Raw genomic sequence first — 20,822 nt, 5'->3', positions numbered from 1 at the left:
ATATCAGTATAATTCACCATACTAACAGATTAAATAAAGAAATACAATCATCTCAATACTTTCAGAAAAAGAATTTGACAAAATTTAATACTCATTCATGATAAACATGCTTAGCAAACTAAAAATAGAAGGAAACATCCTTAGGCTTTAAAGGACTTCTATGAAAATCTACAGCAATGTCATACTTACTGGTAAAAGATGATTTTCCCCTGAGGTCAGAACAAGATAAAGATTGGCTCTTACCACTACTCCTCAGTGCTGTACTACAAGTCCTAGTCGATGCAATTAGACAATCAATCAATCAATCAATCAATAGTAAAAAAAATTTTTAAAAACCTTGATTGAAAAAGAAATAGTAAAATTGTCTTCATTCATGGTATATATGATTATCTATCTAGAAATCCTAAAGAATCTACAAAAATATGTTCAGCAGGGTCACAGAATACAAGGACAATATACTTTTTTAATAATTTTTTTAAAGATTTTATTTTTAAGTAATCTTTATACCCAGTGCGGGGCTTGAACTCACAACCTCGAGATCAAGAATCACATGCTCCACTGACTGAGCTAGCCAGGCACCCCACAAAGATTATATTTTTAAAAGTCAATTGTATTTCTATATACCAGCCACAAACAACTGGAAATGGAAAACTGAAAATATATTCTTTTTAATAGCATAAAATGTAAAATACTTAGGGACAATTCAACAAAATATATGCAACACCTGTACACTGATAACTACAAACTTCCTGAAATTAAGTAGGATCTAAATAAATGGAGAGATAAACTATACTCATTGATCAAAGGGCTCAGTGGTGTCCAGCTGTCAATTCTCCTCAATTGTTCTACAGATGCAAAACTACATCAATTACAACACCACCAGGCTTTTTCATAGAAACTGGCAAGGTAATTCTAAAATGTATATGAACATGTACTAGGAAAATGTACAAAGTACTAGAACACCCAAAACATTGTTTTTTTAAAAACAGCAAAGTTTTTTCAGACTTTTTATGAAGCTATAGAAATAGAGACAGTGTGGGTATTGGCATAAAAATAAATATACAGATCAATGAAACAGAACAGAAAATCCAGAAATAGACTCACAAACATATGGACAACTGGTTTTCTTTTTTTTTTTTTAATGCTTTTGAATGCTTATTTATATTTGAGGATGGGGGAGGGGCAGAGAGACAGAGACTGAATCTGAAGCAGGCTCCAGGCTCTGAGCTGCTAGCTGTCAGCAGCAGCTCAAACTCACGGGCAGTGAGATCATGACCTGAGCTGAGGTTGGACGTTTAACCGACTGAGCCACCCAGGTGCCCCCCAATGGATTTTCAACATAGGTGCCAAGATAATTCAACACAGAATAATCTTTTTAAAAAACAGTGCTAGGACCATGGTATAGACATATGTAAAATAGAACCATGGCCCTTATCTCACACCATATATAAAAATGGAATCATAATGGATCATAGACCTAATATAAGAGCTAAGAGTATAAAGTGTATAGAATAAAAAATAGATTTTTTTCGTGACCTTGGGTTAGGCTAAGATTCATAAATAGGATCCCAAAAGCACAGTCTACCAAAAAGAAAAAAAAAAGGATAAATTGGATTTCATCAAAATGTAAAACTTTTAAGACACTGTACACTGTTAAGGAGGATGGGAAAAATATTTGCCAGACATGGCCATTAAAGAATGTGTATACAGAATACAAAAAGAACTCCCACAACTTAGTAAAAAACAAAGAAACAAAGAAAAAAAAATGAAAATGGCCAAAAGAATCAAAGGGTTACTTCACAAAAGATATACAGATGGCCAATAAACATGTGAAAAATGCTCAACATCATTAGCTATCAGGGAAATGCAAATTAAAATCACAGTGAGATACCATCATTCACCCACTAAATTCAAAACTTAAAACATTGGCAATATCAAGTGTTGGTGAGTATGTGAAGCAACTGGAACTCCTTCTTGGTGGAAATGCAAAATGGTATAGCCAGTTTGTAAAAACAGTTTGGAAATTTCTTATCAAAGTTGTTCTTATGAAAGTTGGCCATATTCTCGCCATGTGACTAGCAACCTCATTTCTAGTTAGAATTGAAAACAAGTGCAATGAGAGCATATGGTCACACAAAAACCTACACATAAATGTTTGTACTAGCTTTATTCATAATTTCCCCAACCTTCAACTGGTGAATCAATCAACAGGCTGTGGTACATCCACACAACAGAACGGTACTCAGCAATATGAAGGAATGAATTCTCATACATCAGCAACACAGGTGAATCTAGAATGTCTAATACTAAGTGAAAGAAGCTCCAGTCAAAAGATTGCATAATGTATCATTTCACTTTTATGAAATTCTGGAAAAGGCAGAACTATCAGCCCTGAAACACACCAGTGGTTGCCAGGGGCTAGGGACAGGAGCAGGGGTTGACTTTAAAGGGACATAAGAGGATTGGGGGGGATAATGAAACACTTCAGTCTTGATTGTGATGGTGGTTACATGACCCCACATGCTGATTAAAACTCCCAAAAGAGTGAATTCTACTGTATGTCAATTACACCTCAATTTTAAAAAATACTGAGAACAATTTCTTCCTCATGATGAGTGAAACGTCAGGGTCTACTGGGGCAACACGTAGACTTGTGGATTGTAAATCCCTAGTGCCCTGTCATTCTTTGCAGTTAGCATGTGGCTGATAACAAAGATGATTCCCTCAGCTCCTCTCTCTGTTCTAAAACAACACATCTCAACTGCAATCTCTCAGTCTCTCACAGCTGTAGGCTTCAGATTGTTGGTTGCTTTTCTTTGGAATCATATTCTTCTGTTGTGCTCAGTATAAAAATTTGAAAAAATAATTTCCAGTGTAACAGGGGTGGTTTCTGAGCACAAATGAAACCCAAAACATTTTAATTCTCCCCTTCAGGGTACAAAACACGTATCATTTGTTCCAATCTGCTCAAAAAGAGAAAAACTGAATTTCAACTGTTGTTGAAATCTACTTCCAAGGGGCACTGTACTCCCTGTGGGTTGCTTTACTCACTTGTTTTGCCTTGTATTGTTTGTAGGCTGTTCCCTATCATAAAATGCTCTCTGTTCTACAGAGCCCATGGTTTCTTTCTCCCTGAATTTTGATTCTTATAGTTGCCCAGGTTGGAATGTAAGAAGTTCTCAATATCCCTGTTTGCTCAGGACGACTTTACATCATTTTGTACAAAAGTAATTGGGAGTTGCCATTTAAGCAGTGATTTCCAACACGAGCCCTGGTACAAAGGAGTATTGACGGAAGTCTGGTTACCCTTGGAAAATTATTCTTGTGACAAAGAGGAAATAAATGTAGTTTCAACCATGTCAAAAGCATCAATTTTTAAAATAATCATGATCAACTTAGCACGGGTAGGGCGCTAGAAAATGAGCACTGCTTCGAATGGAAAAACTTATTATGTTCATGTAATTTTTTATCATCTACTTAAGAGAGTTTTACATAAAACTTAAAAGCACAACTAGATGGAATTAATTTTCACTTGTATGAAAATGCTCACAGTAACATACTTTTCTTCCTAGGCTGATATTCCCAGCTAGGAGTTGCTTCAAGCAAAAATAAAGGTCACCTTCCTGATCTGAAGGCCACCAACGTTCACCAAGGTTAGATCAGCAGCATAAATGCTGCCATCCATCTAATCTGGTGGTATAAATCATTTTTCCTCTTTTACAAGCAATAAGGACACACCCTGGTCAAAAGGTTCCGCCAGCTGAGAAAATTCCCATTGGTGCCAGGTCACTAACAGCCATTACAGAAATACTTCCTTCCATTCATTTAGACAACACTTCACACTTTTCAAAGTGCTTTCAGAAACATTGCATCTGGTCCTCCAAGAAGCCTCTTGAGGTAAAATAAGTGTTATTCTTCCCATATTACAAGAACAAGGAGACACAAGGGATTACACAAACTGTCTAAGATCACATAGAAGTGATGAAAATCTGGAGTTCTCACTCAAAATCAGGTAGATGAGTTCATCCAGGACACTCGCCCCCAGGCAGATACACCACAGCTCTCTGGTGCACCTGCACCCTGGGGAAGTGAAGGTATACAGGAGAGCACATAAATTGGGGGTTGGCTAATTGGGGGAAAAAATAGAAATTCAGAAAGTTTTGCTCTCAGGTTAACATTTTTAAACTAAACAGTGGATATTGACGGGGCGCCTAGGTGGCTCAGTCGGTTAAACATCCGACTCTTGATTTCAGCTCAGGTCATGATCTCAAGGTTTGTGAGTTTAAGCCCCGTGTTGGGCTCGGTGCTAACTGCGTGGCCTGCTTGGGATTCTCGCTCTCGCTCTGTCTGTCCCCCTCCCAGCTCACATCCTCTCTCAAAATAAATAAATAAACTTTAAAAAAAAGAAAAAGAAAAAGCTAAGTAATGGATATTGATTAGGGTAGTATAATCCCTTCCCTCCATCTCCAAACTTTCCTTCTTCCCTCCTTTCATGTCTCTTTCCACATATTCAGTGAGCACCCTCTGTGTGATAAGCACTGCTATGCATACAGAAATGAATCCGATATGGGCCCTGCCTTCAGGACACCTGCAATTTAGCACAGGAAGAAACACGTGTTAAGAGAGAAATAAGAGATCATGAACGCTCAGAAGGAAAGATGTACAATATAGAGTAGGTACACAAAGGACAGAATGGTCAATTCTACCTAGGGGAAAATATCAGAAGAAAGTCTCCTGTAGGAACTGAGGCTTGAGCTGGATCTTCTAAGTGTTTCTCAGGGGGACCGGGGTAGAAATGATATGACAAGTGGAAGGGGCAAGACCAGGCAGCTTGCTTAGGTAACTGCAGAACTCAGACTAGTATAAACTGGGTGGTTAGTAGGAGGGATCCAGAATGATGAGACTGGAAATGTTCTCAGGGGAGACACCGTGAAGACTCCTGTAGGACATACCAAGTAATGTGCACATTCTTTCTTTCTTTTTTTTTTTTAATTTATTTATTTTTGAGAGAGACAGAGACAGAGAGCGAGCCAGGGAGGGCAGAGAGTGAGAGGGAGACACAGAATTCAAAGCAGGCTCCAGGCTCTCAGCTGGCTGCACAGAGCTCTAGGCAGGGCTTGAACCCACAGACCGCCAAGATCATGACCTGAGCTGAAGTCAGACGTTTAACCGACTGAGCCACTCAGGCTCCCCACCCATAAACCTAATTTTTAAAGTCTGACCAGCGAAAATCCAGGGACACAGAACTATTTGGTCAGTGTATTCTGCTTGTGAATAGTGATCAATCTGTGGACCATATCTATCAGGCAATAAGAGTGGGTCAAACAGAGAATGTGTGATGTTAACGAAAACTTGATTATGATAAATCATTAAAATAAAACCAAGAGGAAATACAGTTTAAGGTCATCCTTGGCCATTCTTCAGGCCATGTAATAAAAATGAATACAGAAACTGAGTACACTTCTGAGCACTGGAACCAGTTTCTCCAGCTGTAAAAGGGGACAGTCATCCTGCTCTGCTGTCCCTATAGACCACTGAGAGTCTCCAAGGGGGACAGTGTCAGTCCCTGAAGAGGGGAGAGGTGCCGAGAGGTGATATCTCCACTCCCCCTCACCACCCCCACTTCCTGACACAGTCCTCGCCTGTACTGCCAACTTGTGTTCATTAAACACAGTCTCGTTACTCATTTAAAAAACAAGACAAAACTGAAGCGTGGTGAATTCCTACATTTATTGCATTAGCCTCAGGAAGAATGACTGAAGAGGGTAACTTAGGATATACTTTTCTCTACTCAATGACCTACGACTAGCAATTTACCAGAGGCTTTCAGAAAGCATTCAGACAAAAATCAAATGATTTTAAAGTTCCCTTTGGTGACATCCACTGCTCATTAAAGTTCTCTGAATATGTGAATTGTTACAATAGGAAATTCAACTAGCATAGAATGCGCTGATGGTACGTTAACATTAATTCATTTCTTGGGTCAGTTGATGTTTGCTTCCCAAGCTCTTGATCTCCAAGTATGAAAAACTGCTCCCAGCAAATAAGTCTCAGGTATAGGTTGGAAACCCGCTATATTTACCAGGGTGGACAAACAACAGTGTCACACTGGGTTCCTCTCCAGGCCACCCTAACGGCAAGCCTGATGTCACTGGGGAAAGCGGGGCACGGAGAAGATGGTTAGAAGAAGGAGATCAGAGAGGACCTTGGTCATGTCCACCACTGCATGTCTGTCTCTGCAGAATAAGCCAGAGCCTGTCCCTATGTACAGCTGCTTAGAATCTCTTCCCAGGAGACTCAGAGTCTAAGGAGCCATGTTCCTTCATCACCAGCTTCTTCAAAGACCTAAGATACTACACACTGAGCCCCAAGCCTCTACGTATCAATGTTTTCATAGCACCTGACATTACTTAGCTGTAATCATCATACCTGTGGGTCCTTTTGATAATAATAAATCTACTTAATATTAAGTACCTATTATGTGCCTGGCTTTTTTCCCCCACACATTTAAATCAAAAACTTACATTCTTATCACTCTTTTACCTAGGAGAAAACCAAGGGTCAGAAAAGCCAAGAGACTTGCCCAAGTCTATATACCTAAATATGGCAAAGCTGGGACTCAAACCACACTCTTGCCATTATACAAGGAGGCTGCTCCTTACCTGTCAACTGGAAATGTATTTTTATGATACTTTCTATATCTTTAGCACTAAAGTGAGACTTCCAAGCAGAAAATATTTCTAATGCTTCCTGTTAAGTTATAGGGTCAGAATGCCAGGACTAGAATCTTGGCTCCCCATTCACTAGCTTCGTATCCCTGTGAAATGTGTTTACCCCCTCTGAGGTACATGTTCTTTATCTGCAAACTCAGGTTAACAGTAGTTCTATACCATTGGGCTGTTGTGAAGATTAAGGAAGATAATAATACAAAGCATTCTGTATACTTCCCTGCTCATAGCAAATATTTATTACTGTTTTAGGTGAAAGGGATATTAAGAGCCTCTTTCAACTCATAAGGCTACAAGGCTATTTGTTTATGATTTCCCTGCTACATATCACACATCTCTATAGCAAACATGGTAAGAGTAACTTTCTCACTTTATACTATATATATATATATAGTATATATATATTTTTTTATTTTTTATATATAGTATATATATAGTATTTTTTTAATACATAGTATATTTTTTATATATAGTATATATATATAGTATATATATAGTATATATATTTTTTTATATTTTATTTTATACTATATATATAGTATATATATGTGTATATATATATGTATATATATATACATATATATGTAGTATATATATGTATATATATATACACACACACATATATATATATATTTTTTTTTAAATGTTTATTTATTTATTTATGAGAGAGAGACAGACAGAGTGCAAACTGAGGAAGGCAGAGAGAGAGGGAGACACAGAGTCCGAAGCAGGCTCCAGGTTCCGAGCTGTCAGCACAGAGCCCGACATGAGGCTCAAACTCACAAACTGTGAGATCATGACCTGAGCCAGTTGGACACTTAACTGACTGAGACACCCAGGCGTCCCTATACTATATATTTTTTAAAACACTGTTGGAGTGATTGCAAACAATACATTTATGCATTGTTCCTTATGGCTTGCATTCACATTCTTTTGCAACTAAATGACATTCCTTCTTAGGTACAAAGAAGAACTACTGCTAATTAATCTTACAAAAGGCCTTTCAGCAGACAAACGAACAGATCACAGCTGAAACAGTGAGGGGCAGATGGTTTTAGGTTTCTAGATGTACCACACTGAATGCGAGGCATTGAAACAGTTATTTTCTGAAAATCCCAATTGATAAAAATAATCACATAAGTCTAGTTTCTATGCAACCTTCCAGGAGCATGTCTACTTCAGAACGTGTATGATGCACGTGTGGTGGATGTGACAATTTTCGCAGCCTCAGCTTTGCTCTTGTTTTCCTAGTAGGGCCATTCTGTATCTTCTTCAGCCACATGCTTCTTTCCATCATTCATCTGTTCATCATCCCGTCTCAAGAAGATTTGAGATAATTAGTGGCAAAAAATATATATAGTAACAAGTACACTATAAGTAAAAAGTAAAAATCAGCACCAAGAAAAAAACATAAATTGTCACAGCAAGAAAAGAACAGAGGGAAGTATAGATCACAGAAGTGCAGATCATGAGATCTGGGAGTTGGATTCTGAGCTTCCCAATATTTAGAATGAAAGGGGATGCACGGTGGTTCTTGTCAGGAACCGGAAGAGCAGACACAGCACGGTTCCTTCGGGATCAGTGACTGCTCCATTGCTGACCACCCCCACAGGGTTCCGGGCCACACGAACTTCATAATGATTGGCCCCCAATCCTTTCCTCAACTACCTTCCACCCTTCCTGATAAGAGCCGCCCACTTCACTTCTCCCCTTCGGATCACTGCTCATCTCACATTCCACAGGACTCCAGTGGGGCTGCTGGTCTACCAGAGCAACCACTGGTTCATACGGCGCCTGGTGTAAATGTTTTTAAGTGTCCCTTCCTCAAGACACTTAATTTCTAACTCTGGGAAATTTTTCATAATATACAGCTTTTATTAGGGCATGAAAGTACTTTATGCCATAATATATAAATTACAACATCTTTGATACGTATGATACCGTCCAAGGGTGTGTAGTTTATAACCTGTACCTTCCCTCAGATTTTATATATGGGGAGTAGGAAAGAGAAACGCATTCTTCTCAAATGCTGAACAGGAAAAATGTTCTCAAGAGCTGCTGGAAGTCACAGAGCTTGAGAGGGTGAGAACACAGAAGCTGCTGGAAGAGACAGATATGGAGGGCTATAATGCCCGTCAGTCAGCCTCAAGGTCAACTCTATCTACCCTACTCTTGTTGTTTGCAAGTGTGTGTCAGTAAGTTCTCCCTTTTAATAAAAAAAAGAGTAAATTTGCCTTGATGTATGTGACTTTCTGGCATCTGACCTCTCACTGCTTTGACTCTTCTGACTGACCTTTTCTATTTCTGTTCTGACTGACTGATTCCCAGATCCTTTTAAGAATTCCTCAGACTTTTCAGAACATTCCACAGACAGCCTTGACCTCCTGGCCTTCATTTTTCCCTTTAATTTCCAAAGCTGGGAGACCACAGCTTCTCATTCCAAACATTAATTTCCACCTGGCTGCAGGTGTAACTCCCCCCACACCTAATTCACCAACCTGTCCCTCTATCACGCACTGACAGTGAACATCATTCATTTGGAATGAGAGAATTGGTGTAAAAAAATATTCACCAAAATTATATGTCGATTGTGTCTCAATAAAACTGGGGAAAAAAAAGAAATATTCACACAAAAAATCATAAGTAAGATTGGTAAGGTTGCAGAACACATAAACTTTAAAAGATAAATTATTTTTAAAGAATTTCATAAACGATGAGTTAGTTTAAAAATAATTTTGTTCTAAGTTTATTAAATTGATCTGGGTGATGGATTTTGTTAGAAGGATCTTAACAATTAGTTTCATTACTACTACCTATTTTTAAACTGTATTTCTTTTTGAAATAATGTTAAAACACAGCCAACCACTGTGTGCCAGTTACTAAACTATATGGTCCCTCAGCTCTGAACTCGCCTTCTTTATTCAGCTTTATGATACTGGTGCTGGGAGCCAGCAAACGTAATCCTCCTTTGCCAGCTAGGTCTTTGATATGATTAGTACCCTCCAGGGTTGTATAGTTTACAACCTGTACCTGCCACAGCTTTTACTTATGGTTCTGCCAGGAAGAAGCTCCAGAGGGAAACTGGACAGCTGCACAAGGGGGAAAGGAACTCGCCTTTCGTGGGTTGCTCATTGTTCCTGGCAGTGTTGCCCCAGCTACAGCTCAGCCCCCGATAGTGGCTGCTCATTCCAGTTGGTTCCAGTTTTCACTTATTTCCCCTGGAACCAGCCTCACTGTGTTCCCTCAGAGAGAAGAGCAAAGCAGGCCAGTGTCCGCTCCTTCGAGGCTAGAATCCCAGCTTTCCAGGGCCCATTTCTGAGTTCTGGGGTACCTCCTGGGAGACAGCAACCCCTCCTCAAAGGTCTGAGTCTCAGATCCATGAGATCCTTCCCCACGGTACCCCAGACTGAAAGTCACTACCTATGTTTTTTCTCAGTATTGCCTATGCAATACTTTATGCCTCCAAAATTTGTTTCATTAATTCCCTATGTGAAATCCTCTGTTAAAAATAACCAGTGTGGGGTGCCTGGGTGGCTCAGTCAGTTAGGCGGTCGACTTCGGCTCAGGTCATGATCTCACGGTCTGTGGCCTCGAGCCCTACGTCAGGCTCTATGCTGGCAGCTCAGAGGCTGGAGCCTGCTTCCGATTCTGTGTCTCCCTCTCTCTCTGCCCTTCCCCTGCTTGCTCTCTGTCTCTTTCTCAAATAATAAACATTAAAAAAAAATTAAAAACAAAACAAAACAGTGTAATTCTAATTTGCTTGACCAGATCCTAAATGACACAAACTGTTTCTTTATCTTCCCCACACAAGGTTGTATTTCCCGAAGACTAAGACATGAATGATAAAAAAACAAACAGTACAAAGTCAGGAGCAGCTGAAAGGCTATTTTTTTTTTTTTAGAAAAACTGCATGTTTTATGAACATGCTTCTTATAAAACAATTTATTACGCCTTTTAATATTTAAATTTCATATCGTTTCACATATACATCTTTTAGGTTCTATAAAACCTACAAATCTGCAAATTTAATTTTATAGAGAAGATTAGTGTATACTATACAGTATACAAATAGCATCACATTGAATTGTTACCTTAAATTTACTATACCCATATTAGGAAAATTAATTTAAATAAACCTAAATTTGGAAAAAATATTTTCATAAATTATGAAATTATAAAGACAATAGGCAACACACCTGAGCTTGTTATCTCTAGGGTTTATTGGGCCAACTCCCATTGTTACTACCGAATTCAACGATCAACATTTAATGTGGTGCATAAGTACAACAGGATACCTAGACAAGAGCCCAAAGTTGTATATTACCTTTCTGTTTTAAAGCAAAGTTGTTGATTCTAAAGAAATTAGTTTAAAATAGTTGTTTAATGGTTATTATAAAATAAAAAATAGAGTGGCACACTCTTTTTTTTTCATAAAAACTTTGGTCCTCCATTTAAGGTGGCTTAAAATTAAGAATTATTAATGTAAATTTGACTATGATAATTTCTCTCTGCTTTAGGACTCCATTTCAGTATCTTCATTATTTAAAACAAGAATTATTACAAACATAATTAACATACTACTGGGTTTTCTATATCTAAAATCACCAAAAGACAATGTGTAAAAACTCACACTCACTGTCCTAATTCTGCCCCACCGGAACCATACAGAATAATTCTTCTCTCCCTTCCATGTTAACACGTCCTCCAAATATTTCAAGACAACTAATTCATCTGCCTTATTTCCTCCTAGTTCAGCAGCCATAATCCCTCAGCCTTCTTTTTTAAAATTTTTTGAATGTTTATTTATTTTTGAGAGACAGAGCATGAGTGGGGGAGGGGCAGAGAGAGAGGAGGACACAGGATCTGAGGCAGGCTCCAGGCTCTGAGCTGCCAGCACTGAGCCTGATGTGGGACTCAATATCATGAGCTGTGAGATCATCCCCTGAGCCGAAGTCGGACGCTTAACCTACTGAGCCACCCAGGCGCCCCTCTCAGCCTTCCTCTGATGATGTGGTTTCCAGGCTCACCATCCTGGCCTACCTCCACGGGACACACTCCCGCTTGTCAGAATTCTAAATAAGGTCTGACGGCTACAGACCTACATAGAAAGTCTTAGACTAACAGATCATCTGCTTGCCATTTTATTAGCTATCATAAACATCAATCAAAACTCTGAAAAAGCTGAGCTTCACAGCTAACTTGAGCTGAATCTTTTAAATGCTTAGAAAGTGTTAATTTTATTTTTGCTCCAACAGTCAGATGTGAGACATCAAATTAACTTACGTGGCAAATGCCAACACCAACATTCTAACCACAAAGACAAAGGGGAGGTGAGGGGAGGGGCTGTGGAAACATGTAAAAAAGTAGGTCACCCTTTTCCATCAGATTCCTTCTTCCCTCTCCCATCAGCATTACCAACTAGGTGAGCTCTGTCTCTCTTGGGAATGTGAAACCTCTCTATCTACTCCAAGCATCCTGTTTTCACAACACTTTCTCTCAGGCACTGTAATTTTTCTGTATATATATCTTAGGCTTACAAATGTCCTTGAATAAACTCACAAGTTTTGGGGGCAGTGTGTAGAAACAGAAAATTATAAACCTCACATACCTTTGACTCAGCCTTTGGTAAAATTAGTATCATGTATATCCTAGTTTACCACAGACTTTTAGGTTAAAACTACACTTGTTCTTTATATTTTCATCACAGAGTTCAGTTCTTGTCTATGCCTACTTGCCAAGGACAAAGAACGTGACTGTACAATAGAAAGGTTGCTTTCAATAGTTCTGGGTTCTGTTAACTTGTATCTTTGACATTATAAGTGTTTCCTGTAGGAAACTTTATTTGCTAAACTGTTTGTTGTAGAAACGGGGTTTGCCTGCGTCAGGCTGTAACCACTACCTGTGATGGGAGTCTGAGGCAACTTCCACTCTCAGTGGTAATTAACTCACTCTTGCTGGACTTGGCTCACGTAGCCGTGTAACTTCCCTGCTATGGAAGGGGTGTGGCTTTATTCATTCCACTGAGAACACCAAGATCTTTCATCTTGGCTTTTTCCGCTCAGGGCATAATAAACACTGGGAAACAACACATCTCTTTTTAAAAAGTCATGGTAAATTAAAAAGAAGTCCTCCAACAATAGGGACTGTGTGTCATCATCACCGCACCTTGCATGACACCTGGCTCAGAGCTTTCCAAATGTATGGTGCTCAACAATACTAGTTAAAGTGCACGGAATACCTCCTTAAAACAGTTCTCACTTAAAGCTAAATTTCATTGCCACCAAAATGGAACATGAAGGTTCAGAAGAAATTAAAGCTAAATTTCATTCCCACCAAAATGGAACATGAAGGTTCAGAAGAAATTAAAGCTAAATTTCATTGCCACCAAAATGGAACATGAAGGTTCAGAAGAAATCAGAGTTTTCACTTTTTTTTTTTTGAGAGGTTTCACTTCTTTGACAGGTTTGTAAATATTTGTTCCATAATGGGTCCTACTCTTACAGATACCGAGTGTCCTCTGTAATAGTATCTGAAGCCTTCTGGTGGCAGGTGACAAAAACTTAAGCCAGTTTAAGCAAAGAAAAAGGGGAGGATTTACTGCTTTACGTGATAAAGAAGGTCTTCATCATGGTTGAACTCAGAGGTTCAGATAGTATCATCAGGATTGACTCTTTCTCTCTCCTTCTCTGGTCTCCTTTCTGTGCTGGTTTCATTCTCAGGAAGACTCCCACTGACTCCCTATCAACCAGCAGTCTTACGTTTACATTCTTTCCATGCACAACCCAAAAGGAAGATAGACCCTCTATCACATCTTAGGGAAGACCCTCAGTTAACTCTGCTTGAACCACATGTCTCTCCTAGGATAGGGAAGTAAGGCATCCTGCCAGACAGACCTCCGGGAGAAGGGGAGGGAGGGCCTCAAAGGAAAAAAAATGCTACACAAAGTCTACTCAATAATTCAAGGTCTGGAATTTGTAAGACCCCTTTTTCCCCTTCTGGGGATGACAGAAATAAAACCATAGTTTTGCCAAGCTGATTTTTAAGATGACTACAATTATATTGACTGGGTCTATTACATGCCCATCACAGTGTCAAGCATTTTACAGACATTAGCTTATTTAATTCCCATAATAAGTAGATATTTAAGATAAGAGTACAGAGGCTTAGAGAAGTTATATAGTAAATATTAGAACCAAAGACGTAAGCTGAGTCTGTCTCCAAAATCCCTCGCTTTCAGCACTGAGTTTTAGCGCTCTTCTAAGTTTCTTTTCAAAAATCTGTGGATGAAAGCTCAAAGACTTACATATTAGGACCAACTTAATTAACAAGAAGGCAATTATCTACAGAAAGTAATTTATCAGATGCCCTGAAAGAGTTTTACTGGTTGCCCAAAATTCCTCCACTAGAGATTATTTTGAACTAAGTCATTACTGCTGCTTAATTTATTTCATTATTTTACTACAAATACTTCCCAAGAGCCCTTGGGATAATAAGCCTCGTTAAAATGCAAATGCCCCAGGAAGGGGTAATACAGGAAGCTTTCTTCCATTAGCCAAAACCTTTATGTTCATCAGATTCTCCACTCCTTCTTCACATGGCCCTCACCCAGGAAAGAAGACACAGGGACAGGTCACATCACATTGCTCGACAGGGCATCTGGGTAGAGCTCACAGCAGCCAGTGACTGCACTAGAGGCTGGAAAAAAATTCTACAACCTTTGTGCTCCCAATGAAAATTACTCAGTATTTGATCGGACGATCCAGGGAAACTGTAAAAATGGTCTGAGAACAGCAACAAAAAGAAATATAGTTCCTCTATAGCCAATGAATTAGCAAAGGGAATCAGGGAGTTAAGACAGGAATAGTAACTATGAAAATTTGCACTAATGTTCCTATACTTAATTTTAGAAACATAAATCTCTTGGGTATACATTATTTAGCAAAGGAAAAGAAAAATCTAGTCTTTAGTGACTATGGTTAAATTCTTTAGATCACACAACATTACAGGTGTTACCACAATATTACCCACAGGGATCTTATTCAAAGTGTAGTCTCAGGTTACACAGAGCACCACTGGCTTCTCTGTGCTTCGCTGCTTCAGAAAGGGGGCAGAGGATACTGAACTTCCTGGAGTCCCAGCCTCCTCCCAGCTTGTGGCCCCACGCACCCCTAGAGGACTGTGACAGAGAACTCCTCCGAACTCCTGGCTTTGAGCCACGTCCCCTCTCAACTGGGACGCTTTGGAAGCATTTCGTTTTCAATGGTTTCACTTCATAAGCAGTTTTCCAAACGATCCTCATGTAGTACCTGACACAGAAAGCATTCAATACGTGAAAAAGAAGAGGGCGGGGGGGGGGGGGTGGACAAGAAGGAGGAGGAGAAGGAGAAAGAGGAGAAGGAGGAGTGTGGAGGAGTGGGAAGAAGAAAGAACTGTATTCTATCTATACTATGTATTTCCTAGCCTCTTAGTTCTACAGGACAAATGGGGAGAAGCTGAATAAACTTTCAAGACCATGGTAGTTCAACCCCTTCCTAAATATGAGGAAGTGGGGTCCAGAGAGGTTAGTAACTTCCCCAGTGTCAGACAGGATGTTGGTAGCAGAGCTGAAGTTCTCGCCCACATCTCCTTACTCCCAGTCCTGTGTTCTTTCTACAGGAAAAATTTCACACCAAGGGACGGGCCATATGTTTTCAATAGGCAACAGCAGAAGCAGAGCTTTGCCGTGTCCCTGTGTACAAAACATTTCTACAGGCAAGGAAGGAAAATGAATGTTGTTGTCCACGGATGGGAGGCTCCCTATCACACATTTCCTGGGACACATGCTGTGCCATCTAAGTGAGACCATATTAAAATGCTTCTAGCACATTCAGTAACCAAGTTCTTTATAGGTTATAGCATTAACCAGCGTCATTTCAAATTCTGTACTCTGACAGACTGATTTATACTCAAGTTTTCTCATACTCGTAACAGGAAATGTGTATCATTCTTGTCATTAAAACATTTAGAACATGCCTCCTCTGGGTAACACACTATGTTAACCTCAGGGGCTATGAAGAGAGGTATGTGACAGGGGCCCTGAATACGTGGTACTTTAAATCTGTGAGGCGGTGGAATACACATATGAAACATAACCTCAAAGTTGGTGCATCTCAGTGCAAAGAAGAAGAGCAAAGGATAAGCCTGTAAGGTTTCTAGGAAGCCGTCCAGAGATTTGGAAAGTCTAAATACAGACTTCCCTTAGTGTAACTGAACAACATCCACCATGGCAATTAAGGCTCAAAAATATAAGTATTCACAAGACATGAAATGAACACTGTTTACCTCATTAAATATTAATGTAATATCATCAAATTCCAAATCATCAGAAACAAACTATCTTGAAATCTGGCTCACATGTATGAAATAAATACTATCCTGGTAATTCATGCCAAACAGAAAAACTATATTGAGAAATATTTCATATATAAAACCAAAATATGTATGCACTGTTTTCTTGGGTTTTTTTTTTTAATTTTTTTTTCAACATTTATTTATTTTTGGGACAGAGAGAGACAGAGCATGAATGGGGGAGGGGCAGAGAGAGAGGGAGACACAGAATCGGAAACAGGCTCCAGGCTCCGAGCCATCAGCCCAGAGCCTGACGCGGGGCTCGAACTCACAGACCACGAGATCGTGACCTGGCTGAAGTCGGACGCTTAACCGACTGCGCCACCCAGGCACCTCTTTTTTTAATTTTTTAACATTTATTCATTTTTGAGAGACAGAGAGGGACAGACTGTGAGTGGGGGAGGGACAGAGAGAGAGGGAAACACAGAATCAGAAGCAGGCTCCAGGCTCTGAGCTGTCAGCACAGAGCCTGAGGCGGGACTCGAACTCACGAACCATGAGATAGTGACCTGGGCCAAAGTTGGACACTTAACCAACTGAGCCACCCGGCGCCCCATATGCACTGTTAAAACATATAACCTCTCAACAAAAAAGGGTTAGGGCTGGATGGCTTCACTGGTGAATTCTACCAAACATTCAAAGAAGATTTAATACCTACTCTTCTCAAATTCTTCCAAAAAACTGAGGAGAAAGGAATGCTTGCAAACTGATTTTATGAGGCTGCCACTACCCTGAGGCCAAAGCCAGGCAAGAACACCATAAAAACAGAAAATTACAGGCCAATACCCCTGATGAACATAGATGCAAAAATCCTCAACAGAGTATTAACAAACCAATTCACAAATCCATTAAAAGGATAATATACCATCATTAAGTCAGATTTATTTCAGGGATGCATGGATAGTTCAACATCAATCAATGTGACATTAACAAAATGAAAGGTAAAAATCGTATGATCATCTCAGTAGATGCAGGAAAAGCATTTGACAAAATTCAACATCCATTTATGATAAAAACTCAATGGGTATAGAAGAAATGTACCTTGACATAATAAAGGTTATATACATGACAAACCTACAGCCTTTAAGACCAGAAACAAGACTAGGATGCCAACTTCCCCCACTTTTATTCAGCACAGTTTTGGAAGTCCTAGCCAAAGCAATCAGACAAGACAAAGAAATAAATGGTATCCAAACTGGTAAGAAAAAAGTAAAATTGTCACTATTTGCAGATGACATGACATTTTATAGAGAAAACCCTTAAAATTCTACCCAACATTATTAAAACTAATAAATGAATTCAATAAAGTTGCAGTACACAAAATTAAAATACAAAAATCTGGGGGGCCTGGGTGGCTCAGTCGGTTAAATATCTGACTCTTGGTTTTGGCTCAGGTCATGATCTCATGGTTAGTGAGTTTAAGCTCTGTGTCAGGCTCTGCACTGAGAATGCTTGGAATCCTTTCTATCTCATCTCCCTCTTTCTCTGCCCCTTCCCTGTTTGTATTCTCTCTGTCTCTCTCTCTCTCTTTCTCTCAAAATAAATAAATAAACTTTAAATAAAATAAAATACAAAAATCTGTTGCATTTCTATACACTAATAACAAACTATCAGAAAGAGAAATCAAGACAAAAATCTCATTTATAATTCCATCAAAAAATATATAAAAATGAACTTAATCAAGAAGGTGAACGGGGCACCTGGGTGGCGCAGTCGGTTAAGCGTCCGACTTCAGCCAGTCCCGCGTCAGGCTCAGGGCTGATGGCTCAGAGCCTGGAGCCTGTTTCTGATCCTGTGTCTCCCTCTCTCTCTGCCCCTCCCCCGTTCATGCTCTGTCTCTCTCTGTCCCAAAAATAAATAAATGTTGAAAAAAAAATTAAAAAAAAAAAAAAAAAAGAAGGTGAAAGACTGACCTGTACAGTGAAAACTATAAATCATTGATGAAAAAACTAAAGAAGACACAAACAAATTTAAAGATATTCCACACTCATAGACTGGAAGAATTAATATTGTTAAAATGCCCAAATACCCAAAGCAATCTACAGATTCAATGAAATCCCTGTCAAAATTCCAATGGCATTTTTCACAAACCAGAACAAATACTTCTAATGACTGTTAGAACCATAAAAGACCACAAATAGCCAAAGCAATCTTAGGACAAAAGAATAAAGTTAGAGGTATCACACTCCCTGATTTCAAACTATACTACAAAACTATAGTGACCAAAACAGTATGATATTGGCATAAAAGCAGATACATAGATTAACAGAACAGAATGGAAATAAACCCATGCAAACAAAGTCAATCAGTATATGACAAAGGAGACAAGAGCATATAATGCAGAAAGGACAGTATCACCAATAAATGGTGTTAAAAAACTGGGCAGCTAAACGCAAAAGAAAGGAACTAAACCACTATATAAAAAATTAGCTCAAGGATTAGACTTGAATGTGAGACCTAAAACTATAAAACCTAGAAGAAAAGACAGGTGGTAAGCTCCTTGACAAGTGTCTTAATGATTTGGTTTTAGATCTGTCTCCAAAGGCAAGGGAAATAAAAACAAAAATAAACAAGTGGAACTACACCAAACTTAAAAAGCTTCTGGGGAAAAAAAACACAAACAAACAAACAAACTCCTGAACAGTGAAGGAAACCATCAACAAAATTAAAAGCAATCTATTAAATAGGAGAAGACCTCTGCTAATTATATATCCCATAGAGGCTAATATCCAAAATATATAAAGAACTCATACAACTCAATGGCAACAACAAGATCTGATTTAAAAATGGGCAGAGGATCTGAATAGACATTTTTCCAAGGAAGACATACAGATGGTCAACAGACACATGAAAGATGCTCAACATCACTCATCATCAGGGGAATGCAAATCAAAACCACAATGAGATACCACCTCACACCTGCCAAAATGGCTATTATCAAAAAGACAAGAAATAACTAGTGTAGGTGAGGATGTGGAGAAAAAGGAATTCTCATGCACAGTTGGTGGGAATGTAAGTTGGTGCAGCCACTATGGAAAACAATAGAAAGTTCCTCAAAAAATTAAAAAATAGAACTACCATATGATCCAGAAATTTCACTTTTGGTTATCTATCAAAATAAACAAAATCACTAATTTTGAAAACATACATGCACACTTATATTCATTGCAATATTATTTATAATAGCCAAGATTTGGAAACAACCTAAATATCCATTGAGATGAATGGATAAAGAAGATGTGGAATACACACACACACACACACACACACACACACACACACACACACAGAATACCAGACTACTACTCAGCCACAAAAAAAGAACGAAAGATAACCATGTTACAACAACATGAGGGTATTATGCCATGTGAAATAAGCCAGACAGAGAAAGAGAAATATTGCATGATTTTACTTATATGTGGAAGCTAAAACAAACAAAACAAAACCCAGACTCATAGATAACAGAGAACAGACTGGTGATTGCCAGAGGGGAAGGAATAGGGAAGTGAAATGGGTGAAGGGTAACAAGAGGTACCAAATTCTAGCTATGATATAAATAAGTCAAGGAAATATAATATACAGCATGGGGAATACATATGGTATTAACTTTGTACGGCAACAGACTGTAATTATCAGTCCCCAATGTATACACATTTCGAATCACAATGTTGTACACATGAAATTAATTAATATAATATTTTAGGTCAATTATACCACAATAAAAAGACACATACTTGTAAAATTAAAATATGTGTCTTGTTGAAATACATACTGTTTTATTTTCAGTATCACAGAATATCAGGGTTACAAAGTAACCAAGTTGCCAATATATCCAGTTATTAGCTCTTCTGTTCACCCTTCACAACATTCCTAGAATGGCTTCTCATCCTATGTTGAATACCTCCAGTGACAGTAACTACTAGCTTATGAGGCAGTATGGTTCATCTTTGAACATACATCTATTTCATTCTACATAAAATCAATGTACTTCAAAATGGGAAAATCTGCAATAGGGAAAGAGCAAGTAGACTGTTTTCTAATTAGTTACGGAAGTGTCTGCCTTTAGTTATTAAGTTTTCCTTTGAAGTCCACTTAATGAGATTGATAAAGTACAGTGGTCAGTAAGGCTGTACAATAACATTCCTATTCATGGACATCCCCTTCAGGAAACTCACTATGAGAAACTAGGCAATCCAGAGAAAACAGGAGTTATTATAAGAATTCAGCAAAAACTACTAGATTGAGAGTATATACAACATCTGTTCATCCTACAATATCTACAGTATGTTTAATGTTAAGTATGTTCCTGTGTAGCAACAGAAAGAATTGGTCTTGCAATGAATGCATTTGTTAATCTTGTAAGAAGCATGCGTTTATTATCAGTTCATGCTATTCATTATGGCCCAAAAGTATACAGTTTAAGAAAATGTTCATTGCTGGGATTTAAACAAAAAGGGTGTAGTTGCTTTGTGCTGCACTAATTGAAAAATAAACCATTTTGGGTTCTACCGTACTTGACTATTCACCCCATTACCAAGATTTCTGACTATGTACACAGTTAACTCCACACAAACTTAGGTCCCTGCACAACTAGTTGATTAAACAATCATTTTGTTTGCTATCAATAGATTAAAATAGCACTAACAAACAAATTAAATGGGAATACTTTTTATGCACCACCACCACCAAGGGTAAAAGCAGGCTAAA

At 38.6% G+C, this 20,822-nt stretch overlaps 1 protein-coding gene across 6 annotated transcripts in view; it reads right to left on the bottom strand.

The window, feature by feature from the left end:
- AKAP7 (A-kinase anchoring protein 7) overlaps window positions 1-20,822 on the bottom strand; it is a 149,839-nt gene that overhangs the window by 17,870 nt on the left and 111,147 nt on the right. The gene's annotated exons all lie outside the window — the stretch shown is intronic.

Source organism: Prionailurus bengalensis, chromosome B2 (assembly GCF_016509475.1).
Source record: "Prionailurus bengalensis isolate Pbe53 chromosome B2, Fcat_Pben_1.1_paternal_pri, whole genome shotgun sequence".
Lineage (NCBI taxonomy): Eukaryota > Metazoa > Chordata > Mammalia > Carnivora > Felidae > Prionailurus > Prionailurus bengalensis.
Note: the sequence above shows the minus strand (reverse complement) of the source record. Positions and strands in the feature narration are given on the sequence as shown.